The sequence below is a fragment of the Crocodylus porosus genome, unplaced genomic scaffold (genome assembly GCF_001723895.1).
Source record: "Crocodylus porosus isolate Cpor-Errol unplaced genomic scaffold, CroPor_comp1, whole genome shotgun sequence".
Lineage (NCBI taxonomy): Eukaryota > Metazoa > Chordata > Crocodylia > Crocodylidae > Crocodylus > Crocodylus porosus.
The window spans coordinates 2,527,755-2,540,885 of NW_017728931.1; the positions used below are offsets into that span (position 1 = coordinate 2,527,755).

Sequence of the window (13,131 nt, forward strand, 5' to 3'; positions counted from 1 at the left end):
GGACTCTCTCAAGCTTCTCCACATCCTTTTTGAATTGTGGAGCCCAAAACTGGACACAGTACTCCAGCTGCGGCCTCACCAAGGTTCTCCTGAAATCAGTTTTCGGAGTCACATATCAGCTATGAACTTCTTTTCCTTTAATGAATTTCATCTCTAGCAAGACCATCTATTTTTATTTATGCACCTGTAAAATTAAAGAACAACCCAAGCACAGCATTTGAAAAGAATTTAAAAAATATCAGTGAGGATAGCTTCAAAACTGCATAAAAATCTTGGACATCAAAATAATAAGTACTGGACATCCAGGGAGTGGCTTTTGAAAACATCCACTGCCATGTTTCGACCTGTTTGTACTTGCTTTAAGGTAGAAGGACCCAAAATAGTTTCTGTGTCACTTGATAGGTTGGATAAAATTCTATAAACTATGAGAGATGCTGTTCTGATGTGTTGAAGTACACACAAAGGCAGGTTGTATGCTATATACTGACACAGCAGAGGCAGGCAAAATACAGCCCATGGGTCAGATCCAGCCCACCAAGCCATTCTATCTGGCCCATGGAGACCCTAAAAAATTTAGAAAATGTATATTTACCTGCCCTGGCAGCCTGTCAAAGCTGACAGAGCCAGGAGCAGTAGGACCCAGGGGGAACCTCAGCAAAATTGAACAGCCCAGCCCTGGCCACTCCCAGCCATTTCCCTTCTTCCTGCTCCCACCCTGCTACAGCCCCACATGACTGCCGGCTGCATTGTGAGATCAGGGAGCACAGGGCTGCACCGGTATGGGTGTATGTGTGGGGGTGTGTATATACAGGCAGGGATTGTGTGTGGGCAGGCAGGGACAGTGTGTTTGTGTGGGATGGGCAGGCAGGGGCAGACTGGGTGTGTGTTCATAGGCTGAGTCCCACACACACACACACCACCATACACATGCATCCACAGCCCCCTTGCACTGCCATACATGCAAACCCCCACATCCCCTCACACACTCCAGGCACCCATCCCCCACAAACCCCATACCCACCCACACTCCACATATCCACACATGCATACCCATGTGCTCCCTCACCCTACATACCCACACACTCACAGCCCCCCATAAACCTATACCCACCCCCTACAACATACAAGAGTAATACTTCATTTTAAGCTATTGTGCAATCACTTCTGTGTACACTACACAAACGCATGTAAATCAGGACAAAAATATTTTTTTGAAATTGAATTAATGAATGCTGAAGATATTTGCTTTTTATAATACAGGCATAACTCGGAGATATTGCGGGTTCGGTTCCAGACCACCGCAATAAAGCCAATATCGCAATAAAGCGAGTCACATGAATTTTATGGTTTCCCAGTGCATATAAAAGTTATGTTTGCACTATACTGTAGTCTATTAAGTGTGCAATAGCATTATGACTAAAAAAAAATGTACATACCTTAATTAAAAAATACTTTATTGCTAAAAAATGCTAACCGATGGAAAAATGGCGCCGATAGACTTGCTCAACACAGGGTTGCCACAAACCTTCAATTTGTAAAAAGCGCAATATCTGCGAAGCACAATAAAGCAAAGCGCAATAAAACGAGGTATGCCTGTATAATTTAGTATTCTTCTGGTTCCGAGACGGGAAAACCCCTTGCTGGAAGGAGTGATTCCAGGGGCAAGGGGAGGGAGTTCTGGTGGCAAAGGTCAGGGGTTAGGGGGCGGGACTTCCAGTCACAAGATAGTGGCCGGGGGCAGACCATCTGTCAAGGGTTGGGGATACCAGTACAGCCCTCGACAGCTTGCCAAAACTGGGTAAGCAGCCCTTCGCCTGAAATTATTGCCCACCCCTGTGACAGTGTCCTCAATGACTGATTTCACTTATCCAATTTGTTAATTCAGTCCTTGATCTTACTGTAGCTCATTATTTGTGTTGCACTAACTTTTTGTTTGGCTGGCAGCAATGCCATTAACTCCTGGTCTTATTACTTAAATGCGTTCCAGCATGTCAAACTACATATGGCCATGAGTTGTCTGTCTGAAATTAAGTTAAATGGTGAGATCTGAGTTACAGATAATGCAGGAAATACAAATCAATAGGACAACTAAGCCCAAAAGAGTGGAAAGGGAAAAGGGGCTTCGATATCTTTCTTGGTGTGAAAAATTGGACAGGCAGTTTGAAATTTCACTGGAAAGTTTGGAATCCAATTTTGATGTTTATGTGCCATGAGGATTTTCAAGAGGAAAATGGCTGTGAGACTTGAATAAGCATGATCTATAGAAGGATTTTCAGGGTTGATATCTCACTCTTGTATTTAATGTGCTAGTAGCTCCATTATAACTCTTCCTGAGAAAGCCCATATGATCCTGGCAAATTATTAATTAACAAAGCTTTATGGTGGCATGACGCTATGTTCCCCAGAGGTGTCCTTTTGTAATCAGTGGACACGTCCACGCGAGGCACTAACAGCACAATAGCCTAATATTACTGCGCAGTAGTGTGTCACAGCACAAACAGGGTTAATATGGTACTGCACAGTATTATTAGGCTACTGCGCAGTACCATCAGTTAAAAGGCATTCACCGGTGCAACTGCACAGTAACTCTAGTTACTGTGCATTTATGTAGTACTTGATTATACAACTACTAAATTAAATGTAGAGTAACCACTGTTCATTAACTGTTTAATGTGATGACCCCAAAACAGCAAAGTAGTTCTTTTTGCCATATAGCTACCAGTCTGAAACCTTCTCATAAAACAGAAACCTAGACCGTAATTCTAGCTGGAAGGGAGAAATCTAGGTGTTGAGAAAAAAATATATAACTTTTTTTGGGAAGCTTTTGGGTTTGTTTTCAGAATGTGACTTGGAACCCAATTGTTGTAATAACTGTCTCAGCTCCCTCTATGCTCCCATACCTGATACATTTCAGTAGGGATATTGGCTATAATAAATTATCCTAAGTATAGTATAAGGGTAACACAACATAGAACTATGAGCTAAGAAGTCTAGTTATTGTTTATTTTCTTCATTATACCATGGATTTGTCACGTGATCTGAGTAAAACATGGAATTTATGTTTGTTGCAGTTTAACCCAAGGTGGGTTTGATTGAATCAAATTGACTTTAAAAAAACTGATTTCCATTATATTAAATCACCTAGCAAGAAGCCTTGATTAAGATTAATATAATTTAGTATTTATACTCTTAGTTATTTTACCAAAGAAAGGTCCATTTTCACTGGCTGATATAATTATGCTTAGCAGGAAGATACAAAATATTTATATCATAAGCAATTACATAGCTTAATATATGTTTCTATTTTTATTAAGTTAGAGACAATGGTGAGAAAATAGATCTAACCACATAACTTTATGAAGTAGTTGTGAGAATTAATTTGTTTGAAGTCCTTAGAGGAAAGGTTATGTAGCAGAGCAAAATACTGCTTCCATTTCTTAAGAATACATGAGAAAAAAATATGGGATGAGATTTTCAAAAGTGTTCAAAGCCTTGGCCTCACTCTGCTTCCACTGAAGTCAATGGAAGTTTTACCATTTTCTGAAGTAGCAGAAGGGTCAATCCAAGGCTATGAAAATCCTACCTAGATCTGCATGGGAATTTATAAACTTAATGGAGGGTACAATTGCTCACTCCCTTGTGGTGAGCACAGCAGTCCATTGCAGTCATGACGAAAATTGTGAATTGTCCCAAATTTGGCCTCAGGCAAAATGTTGTACTAGTTTGCGGTGTATTCTAAATACATTATATATATATATAGAGAGAGTTCTATATTTGATTTTTTTTTTTTTTTTAGTACACAAATACCAGGTTCTTTGTGTGTTAGATATGCCTGGTAACAGTATGAGAAATGAGGCTGTAAGAGTTTGCTTTTCTATGCCAATTTCAGCGTCACAGTGATTACATTGGCTCCAAATTCCATCAGACTAATTTCCCCATCCATTTTCAATGTTAATGTCTTATTGTGGCAAGGTGGTATTGAAGAAGAGCCATCATGGATATATTCTGGCTAAGTATCCCCTCCATTTGTGCTCCTACCTTGTTATTACACACTAGCATTTAGGGATAATGGCTCATACAGGATTATAAATGGGGCAAAACTAGTTAAATTTTTATTTGGTTTTGTTGTGCTATTCCCAGTTTCAGGGATTTTCTCACCTTAATTATTTTTCTTAGTTTGCATGTAGGAAAAGCAGTCATTTTAGCTTATTATTTCAACCACTTGAATGCTACTTTAGTTCTAGGCATGTTACTCTGAAATGCAATTTTCTATTAGGAATGTTTTGTATCTAAAACTCCTTTCCTCTTGCCTGATATAACTTCTCCCAACATCAGGCCATGGAGTATTGAATTTCGATTCTTGGAGCAGATTCGTAAGATTCTTGGATCAGAAACTACAGTCTAAGGCCGGCACCCAAAATGGGTGGGTCTGTTAGGGTGCATTTATCTTCTCTCTCTCTAGAATTTCAGGTGTGTCAAGCCACAGGATGTCAGCTGTCCTGCCACTTTCTGCTAACAGTTCTTGAACATGAACTTGGCCAGCAAATATTTTCATTCTGTTTGAATGGTCAGTTTTGTCAGATGAAAAGATTTGTGGGGTCTCAAGGGAAATCATACACAGGGCCTTGAAGGAAATAAGAGGTCAGGAGAGTACTGAAAGTTCTCCAAACACTAGTAACCAGGATAGAGGAGGGCCACTCGCATGGTCAAGGGTGAGCAGGGCAGGCCCTACGAGGAGAGGCTACGGGACCTGAACCTGTTCAGCCTCCACAAGAGAAGGCTGAGGGGGGATCTTGTGGCCTGTTACAAACTAGTCAGAGGGGACCAGCAGGCACTGGGGGATCCCTGTTCCCCTGAGCACTACCAGGAGTGACCAGGAATAACGGTCACAAGCTGGCAGAGGGTAGATTTAGGCTAGATATCAGGAGGTGCTACTTCACTGTCAGGGCGGCTAGGATCTGAAACCAACTTCCAAGCGAAGTGGTGCTGGCTCCTACCCTGGGGATCTTTAAGAGGAGGCTAGACAAACACCTTGCTGGGGTCATTTGACCCCAGTACTTTTTTCTGCCATGGCAGGGGGTCGGACTTGATGATCTGCTCAGGTCCCTTCCAACCCTACCAATTATGAAACTATGAAGGCTTTGCCTAGTGTAGATTGGATCAGCCACGTTAACTTAAGAGGAGTCCAGTGTGGTCTAGCTGAGGGTCTGACCGATCTGAACTGCTACCGCTGTTGCATGGTAGCACATTATATGTATAGCACGTGCCAGATCTGTGAGACCCAGCTGCTTCAGGGGCCTAGATGAAACCAGAACAGTTTCTAGCTGTGCTGCAGACCTCACTGGACCAATTCTTTAATGTTGCCAAAAGGACAAAAAGGGGAGGGGGAAGGGTTTCTCTTTTTTACCAAGAACTGTTTTTTGATGAAGGGATGCTCTGATATGTTGTTTGGTTGGATTTGGGGAAGTGAGGAGGGGATGCCGAGGGTAGAATGGAGGCTTCATACAAGCCATTAATGAAGCAGCTGCATTGTGAACTGAATCAGAATCCTTACATTAAACACCCAGAGCTGCTAACCCAACCACAGAGCAAGAGCTTGGTTCATGTTTCAGAGATGATGGTTCTTGGGCTAATCGGCCATCTGTGCTGTGGTCTGCCGCAACCAAACCTACCTAATTACAGCACTGATGTGACAAGAGTTTTGAAATGATCATGTAGCTGGTCTCCCTGTAAGGGCAGTTCCCAGCAGGCTCCTCTAACGACTGCTTTCACTGGTTTCAAGCGATAGGTATTTTTGTGTGTTTATCTTAAAAGTGGGAACTTGCATGTGGATGCTATTGTTTATTAATATATACAGATAGTACAGTAACATGTACAAACCCAAAGCTTGGAACAAAAGAACCCCATTGTGCAAGATGTTGTACAAACACAAAACAAAACCACAGGTCCTTGGCCCAAAGAGACTGCAGTCTAAACCCATGGCTACACAGATTGTACCAGATCTGATGGCAGCGTGCTCAAACGTTCTCTGTTGCTCCAGGGGAGCTGCCTCCTAAACAGAAAGCAATGTGGCTGCATCTGTGCAGTGCTTCAGATGAGTTCATTAACACTGCTGAGTGACAGTGCCCATGACCCCCACCTACTTGCTAAATCACAAAGTTTTGCAGATGTTGCTACATTGCTTCTTGTTTAGGAGGCAGCCAGCCTAGAGCAGTGCAAAGCGACTGAGTACAGCACTGCTGGGCATGGTAAGACACAGCATAAATAACCTAAGTTTACTGAAGAACAGTTTATCCTTAGAGACTGACATATACCAAAGTATAAGCCAAATTCTGGCTGGTTTATTGAGGTGCATAAACTGGGGACAGGCTCCAAGAGCCTTCCTCTCCACCTCCCCTGTTGGCTGACCACAGCTGCTGTTCTTGTCCTCTGTATCCAGGGGATGCTCTGTTTTTAGAAAGCAGGACTGGAAGGAACCTCGTAAGGTCATCTAGTCCAACTCAAGGCAGGAGCATCCCTGACTAAACCATCCCACCCAAGTGTCCATCTCACCTGCTCTTGAAAATTTGCAGGGATGGAGATTCTCTAGATAGCCTGTTCCAATGCCTGACAACCTTCATCGTCAGAAATCTCTTTCTAATCTCCAATCAAAATTTCCTTTGCTGCAATTTGAAGCTATCTAGTCCTGTCCCCAGAACCACAGAGAAAGGCCTTTCTCCATCTTTTTTACAATCCACTTTTAGGTATTTGAAGACTGTTTTCAATCCCTCAGTTTTCATTTCTCCAGATTAAATAATCCTAGTTCTTTCAGTCTGACTTCATAAATCATGCTTCTCAGGACTCAATTCAGTTTGGTCAAACTCCTACTGGACTATTTATATATCTTTATTGAAGCATGGAGCCTAAACTAAATACAGTGTTCCAGGTGAGGCCTTAATGGTGCCAAAGAGAGCAGAATAATCACTTCCTTTGATTTGCAAAGTGGTGGTCCTGGTAAAACATATGAGTATTCTGTTATCCTTTTTTTTTTTGCAACAAGAGGACACTGTTGACTTGTATTCAGCTTAAGGTCTTCTCTGGAATATTACAGCCTAGCCAATCATTCCCCAGTCTGTCTGTTTGCATGTATGCAGTTATTCCATCCCAAGTGCAGGACTTTGCAATTGTCCTTGTTGAGTCTCTTCTGACTGACTCTAAAACATGTCTCCATTCTATCCAGATCATTCTGGATCGCAATCCTGCACTCTAAAGTGTCAGCATCTCTGCCCAACTTGGTGTCATCTGCAAAGTTGATAAGCATGCACTCAGTTCCATCATCCAAATGATTAATGAAGGTATTGCATCAATGAAGGTGTAGATCAATACTGGCCCCAGGCTGGAACCCTGGAGAACCCCATTTGATACCTTCTGCCAGCAAGATACTGAGCCATTGATAATTATTTGTTGAGTACAATGATGCAACCAGTTATGTATCCACTGTACACTACCTTCATCAACTCTGTATTTCCTTAACTTATTAATGAGGATATAATGGGAGATGATGTCAAAAGCTTTGCTAAAGTCAAGGCATACCACGTCTACTGCTCTCTCCCCACATGTGCCTGTCACTTTTGCATCAAAGGAAATCGTTTCATCAGGCATGACTTACTTGTGGTGAATAATGCTAGATGTTCCTGAATACTTTGTTCTCCTCCTAGTGCCTCACAGTATATTCCTAGATGAGGACCTGCTCCATCATCCTTCCAGGTATTGAGGTCAGGCTGACTGGTCTGGCACTCCTTGGATCACTCTTCCCTTTCTTATAGATGGGTGCTGTGTTTGCTCTTTTCCAATTATGTAGGACCTCACCTGACCACAACCTTCAAAGAAGATAACCAGTGACTCTGAAAATGGCTGAAGTAATTCCTTCAGTACTATAGGGCAGGGGAATCAAGCACATCTATCCCCGCAGGGTGGATGAGTGGCACAGGGCCAGTCTGCAGGCTAGATCAGGCCCATGGATCCCCTTCTTCTCTCCATGCTAGATTCAGTGCATGTGTGTCCTCTGACTGCTCCAGGATCCAAGCCACATGCAGCACCCACTCCAGCCAGTCTAGATACCACATGTGGCACAGTTCCAGACTGGTGGGAAAGGGCAACATACGTGGCATAGATCCTGGAACAAGCAACTCATATGGTATAGTCCAGATGGGGTAAATTCTGTGTATAGCTTGGATCCCAGACCAGCCAGAGCAGGTGCTATGTATGGTGTGTGTCCCAGGCCGTACCCATGGGGCTAGTTAGTCCACCATGCACTGTGTGCAACATGCGCATCAGCTCAGACCCAGGGGCAGCACCAGGAACCAGATGACAGGACTTCATGGGCCAGATCTGGCCTGCAGGCCATACTATCTTTGATACCCCTGCTCTAGAGTGTATTCTGTCTGGCCGTGCCAACTTGAAAGCATCTTGCTTCTTTAAGTAATCTTTAACCTGTTTTTCTTTAAACCCATTTGTCTCCTTCCTTGTCTTTGCTGCCAACTGTGCTCATCATCTGGTAACTGACTTTATCCATGAAGACTGAAATAAAAAAGGTTTTAAATACTTCAGTCTTCTCTGTATAATCCATAGCTAGATTGCCGTCCACATTCTGTAAGGGACCTACATGTTTCTGGTCTTCCTCATATACGTGACATACTTGTAGAATCCCTTTTTATTGCTTTTTACATGCCTTGCCAATTGCATCTCAAATCGTGCCTTGGCCTTCCTCATTTTTTCACTGCACATTTGTGCAGTACTCTTATAATCTTCCCTGGTAACATCGCCAAGTTTCCACATTTTTTGGTGTTCTTTTTTGAGTTTCAGCTCATTGAAGAGATTCCTGTCTAGCCAGGGTGGTCTCCTGTTGCCCTTGCAGTTCTTTTATAGCATCAAAGTAACTTTTGTTCTTGCATTTTTATTATGACATCCTTAATGTACAACCAGTTCTTCTGGACACCTTTTCCCCCTCAAGCTTGCCTGCCAGTTCCCTGAGTTTGTAAAGTCTACTTTTTTAAAAATCCAGTATTTTTGTTCTGCTGCTCTCCTTCCTTCCTTCCTTTAGTGACATTTAGGGGTCCAACTTCCCAAACTTCAGAGGGAGAGAGAATGATTGGTTCTGTGGAGTGAAGGTATAATCTACAATTTGAGCTTTGCTTTATGCCCTATCCATCACATGCTTGTGCCTGAATGGCAGCATCTGGCAGTGGGAGAGGGTTGAACAAACACTTCATCATGTGCAATAACACTACTGACAGGCATTACCTTTTTTTAATGGCATCAACTGTACATGCTTATTGTAAAGTTGCTAGGGAAAAACAGAACAGAACAGAGCAAGTGAAAGGACCGATCTTTTTCAGACGGGGTCCCATTAGTTCCTGTCCAAGGTGACTGATGCAGGAAAAAGGCTGACTGGACTATGGAAGCTAAAATAGCCATACTATAGTTAAGCGTGAATGGTGAGCACACCAAGAGCCTTGGTACAGGTCTCTTTGCTGTGGGGCTGTTCTTTGAGTTCTGAAGAAACTTGGTTTCCTCCATATTGTTAGTTTTAAGTAACTCGCCACAAACCCAATTATGTTTTGGGGGTCCACAGCATGTCATAATACTTTCCTTGTGTTTAATCGTACTGATACAGAATCTGCAGTCTCATTGGAAACCACATGTTAGTGTGTCCATTTATGCTATTATTGTCACTATATGGACTATGTTATGCTATATATATCTCTGTGGTTTTGGATATGGTTAGCCAGGGAGCTTAGGGAGTGGGTGGAACTGCTAATTAAGGCTGTGCAAAGTTTCAGTCGCTGATTCGATTCAGTGGAGATTTGGCCTAATTTGGCAGCCGAAACTCCAAATCCAGATCGAATCAGGAGACCCTTTAATCTTTCCAAATTGAATCGGAACCCACTAAATCGATTCGGAGAGATTTGGAGAGATTCAATGATTTGGACATAGACACAGCTTTAAATGTTTTTTCTACATACCTCAAGGTACCAGGCAGCTTGTGAACACTGCAGATGGAGAGTCCCACAGGAGCGCAGGAGGCTCCCCAGCACGCTTGGTGGCGGACCTGGAAGTGGACCAAAAGCACTTCCAATCCACTTCCAGGTCTGCCGCGGAGCATGCAGGGGACCCGCCTCCCCCCTGGCTCAGTGACTGGTGCCTCCTGGATCTGGGGGGGCACCTGGGGTCGATCGCCAAGCCCGGGGGGGGGGGGAAGGGTGTGCATTTGGCAGCAGACCCAGAAGTGGACGGAAAGTACTTCCGGTCCACTTCCAGGTCTGCCACCGCACACACAGGGAGCCCCCTCACACTCCTCTGGACACTCCGTCCGCCCCAGCATCAAAGCATTCACGAGCCGCACCTGGTACCTTGAGCTATGTAGGAAAAACATTTAAAGCTGTGTCTATGGCCGAATCACTGATTTTCCGAATCAGCATTGAATCTTCAGATTCAAATTTGGCTGAATGAAATCGGGGCAGTGATCTGAATCAACAAATGGAATCGCTGTCCCCCAATTCAGGCCAAATCCAAATTGAATACAGCCTGTTTCACACAACCCTACTGCTAGTTATCTCTTGCCATTGTGTTCTAGGGCCAGGACAATTGCTACTTGCAATAGTAGACAGAAGGGGCCGTTTTTGGGACGGGCCTCCCTGTGCATTGTCTGCCTGTGATGGGGGAAATCAACTCTGCAATAGTTAAGGCATCTGCAAGTAACGGCCCTTGAGCTGGAAGGTTTCCCGGTGTCTCAGGTGGCCAGAAACCTGTAGAGGGTTCTGGTGATTCATGGGCAATTAGAATAATGCTGATGAAGAGTCTGGCCTTAGAGGCTTTTTAGCATCTAACTAAGTTTGAATCCTTGTCTTTGAATCTCAGGCTTTGTGTTCTCATCAGTTCAAATTACCAGGACCAATAGAGTTGGCAGGAAGGCAGATCTCTAAGAATCCTGTCAAGAACTCACACAGAAGGCTAGGGATAGCCAAATGAGGGAGTAAGAATCTGTACTTGTTTTACTTTTCTGACTCCAAATCTATGGTCTGTTTTGTTTGCTTTACTCTTTCATCCTCTGTAATAAATCCTTTTGCTGTTTGACTCCTTACTGATTGCCAGTGGAAAGAGAGATTTCTGGGTGATATTCCAGGCTGACTGTCTCTGGGATCTATAATCTCTTCTCACCCCAAAAACAGGGCCACTTGGGGCTGACAGAAAATCCCTCACTGCAGCTGCAGGGTCCAATATAAGGGCAGTGGAACTGAGGACTACTGGAATTGGGAGCTATCTCAGAGCAACCTCAGTCTGTTCCTTTGGGCAAGTGTCAGGTCTGTAGGGGACTGCCAAGCTTTTCCCTACTGTCAAGTTTGTGACAGCATGATAAATGTAAGGTGCTCATCCTCAAGCCTGTGCAGCACAGGGGTTAGGTAATCAGTAGGCTCAGGAGTCTAAACCTTTTTGTGTGCTCTTCTTTAGGGAACATCTCCAGCTGACACAGATCACACTGCTCTACTGACTCTTCACTGCAGTTAGGCAGTAAGCATGGTGCAGGGGAGGGGAAGAGCCTTTCAATCTCCCCCTTGATTTAATGCTTCCCACCAGCAAACCAACCTCCAATTATCATGTACCCTGTCCTGAGCCAGCTATCCAAAATACTCCACCATTTCATGCCCTCACCCAGTTCCACAATCTTTTATGTCTGGGAATGCAATCACTGCTGCAGTTTTTTTACATACTGTTAGCTTGAAGTCAGACCATAATACATTGGGTGTATCTTATCTTTGTTGCCTTTGTTATCTTGCACTTTGTTCAAGAATATCCTTTTTTTCTGCTGCACACTCACTGCAAAATGTTTACAGTTGCCCCAGTGTCAGCTCCCCAAAGTAAGGAAACATGTTACCATAGGCACGCCTGGGTTTTGTTGTGCATGGAATGGATGATAGGTACGGATCTATTAAAGCAAATCCCCGACTGAGGGAACTACACTTGGAAGCACAATGTATAATAACTCTATAGAACATCACACGCAGGAAGAGCATTATGGTCTAAAGGTTGAGAGTTGAGCACTGAAAAGTTAGGAAATGCTGGTATTAAGGTTGTCTGTGCAACCGTAATTTGGCGCCCTGGAGTGTATGCATTATGATCTAGTTCTTAATTACATGATCACTTACTGGTTTTTTTCCACAGGACTCCTGCCTCACTCAGTGCACAGCATGAGCTAGGTTCACTTAACGAGCAACTATTCATTATTTTGTGTTCTCCTTATTGTTCACTTTGTGGCCTGTGCTTTATTTACTGCATAGTATTCAGACCCAGCCCTAAAGGCAGAATTATTCATTTCCTCTTGAGCTCTTCTGTGGTGCTCATCCCTATAGCATCCGAGTATCTTGACAAACAATTATTCAGTCTTCACAAAGACTCAGAGGTAAGATTATTATGTGTATGTTAAATGCAGGGAACTGAGGCAGAGAAGGGAGATGAAATACAAACCAAGTCAAGATAACTATGACTTAATTTTTTTCAGATGATGTCACATTATATTGTCCAACATTTAAAACACAGCTCCCATTTGTTTTAGCTGTAGATGTGAGGGCTCAGCACTTCTAAGAATTGGATGCCTGGAAAATGAAGAAGTACCACAATTGGTGATGACTTGAGAAAAGTTTGGTGTAAGTCAGGACTGTTCAACTTCTGAGTAGTCGGGGGCCAAATGTTATGTAGGCTCTTGCCCCCCCAGGCCATGCACATTTTTGGTCCCCCCACCCCCTCACACTCCCACATGTGGGCCACAAGTTCTTTGGGTGATATTGTCCCATTCTCAGGGGTGGGGACAGGATGCCAAAGGTGGAGGAGGGAGGGGGAAGCCAGAGACCCCAGCAGCAGCAAGAACAGTCAATCATACAGCCTTGCTTGTAAGTTATTTGCCAACCATCATATAAGAAGAGCTCTGTAGCAGAGGTAGTGATGATATCACTGGTAGTAATGCAAGGTTCTCCACCTTGGGAAGAAAAACCTGCAGTATCCTTATAGGCTCGGCAGTGCTACGCTGGCTAGCATTACGGAAGAAAGAGACTTGGGGGTCATCATTGACCACAAGATGAACATGAGCCTGCAATG

General features: G+C 43.6%; 1 protein-coding gene and 1 long non-coding RNA gene across 5 annotated transcripts in view; one reads left to right on the plus strand and one right to left on the minus strand.

Annotated features, from left to right (window-relative positions):
- SLC24A3 (solute carrier family 24 member 3) overlaps window positions 1-13,131 on the plus strand; it is a 441,617-nt gene that overhangs the window by 329,109 nt on the left and 99,377 nt on the right. The window lies entirely within an intron of this gene.
- The window catches only part of LOC109316184, a 7,012-nt gene continuing 1,571 nt past the window's right edge, over window positions 7,691-13,131 (minus strand). The window contains exon 3 of the long non-coding RNA XR_002102747.1: window positions 7,691-7,775. This is a non-coding gene — a long non-coding RNA (uncharacterized LOC109316184). The remainder of the gene's footprint in view (window positions 7,776-13,131) is intronic.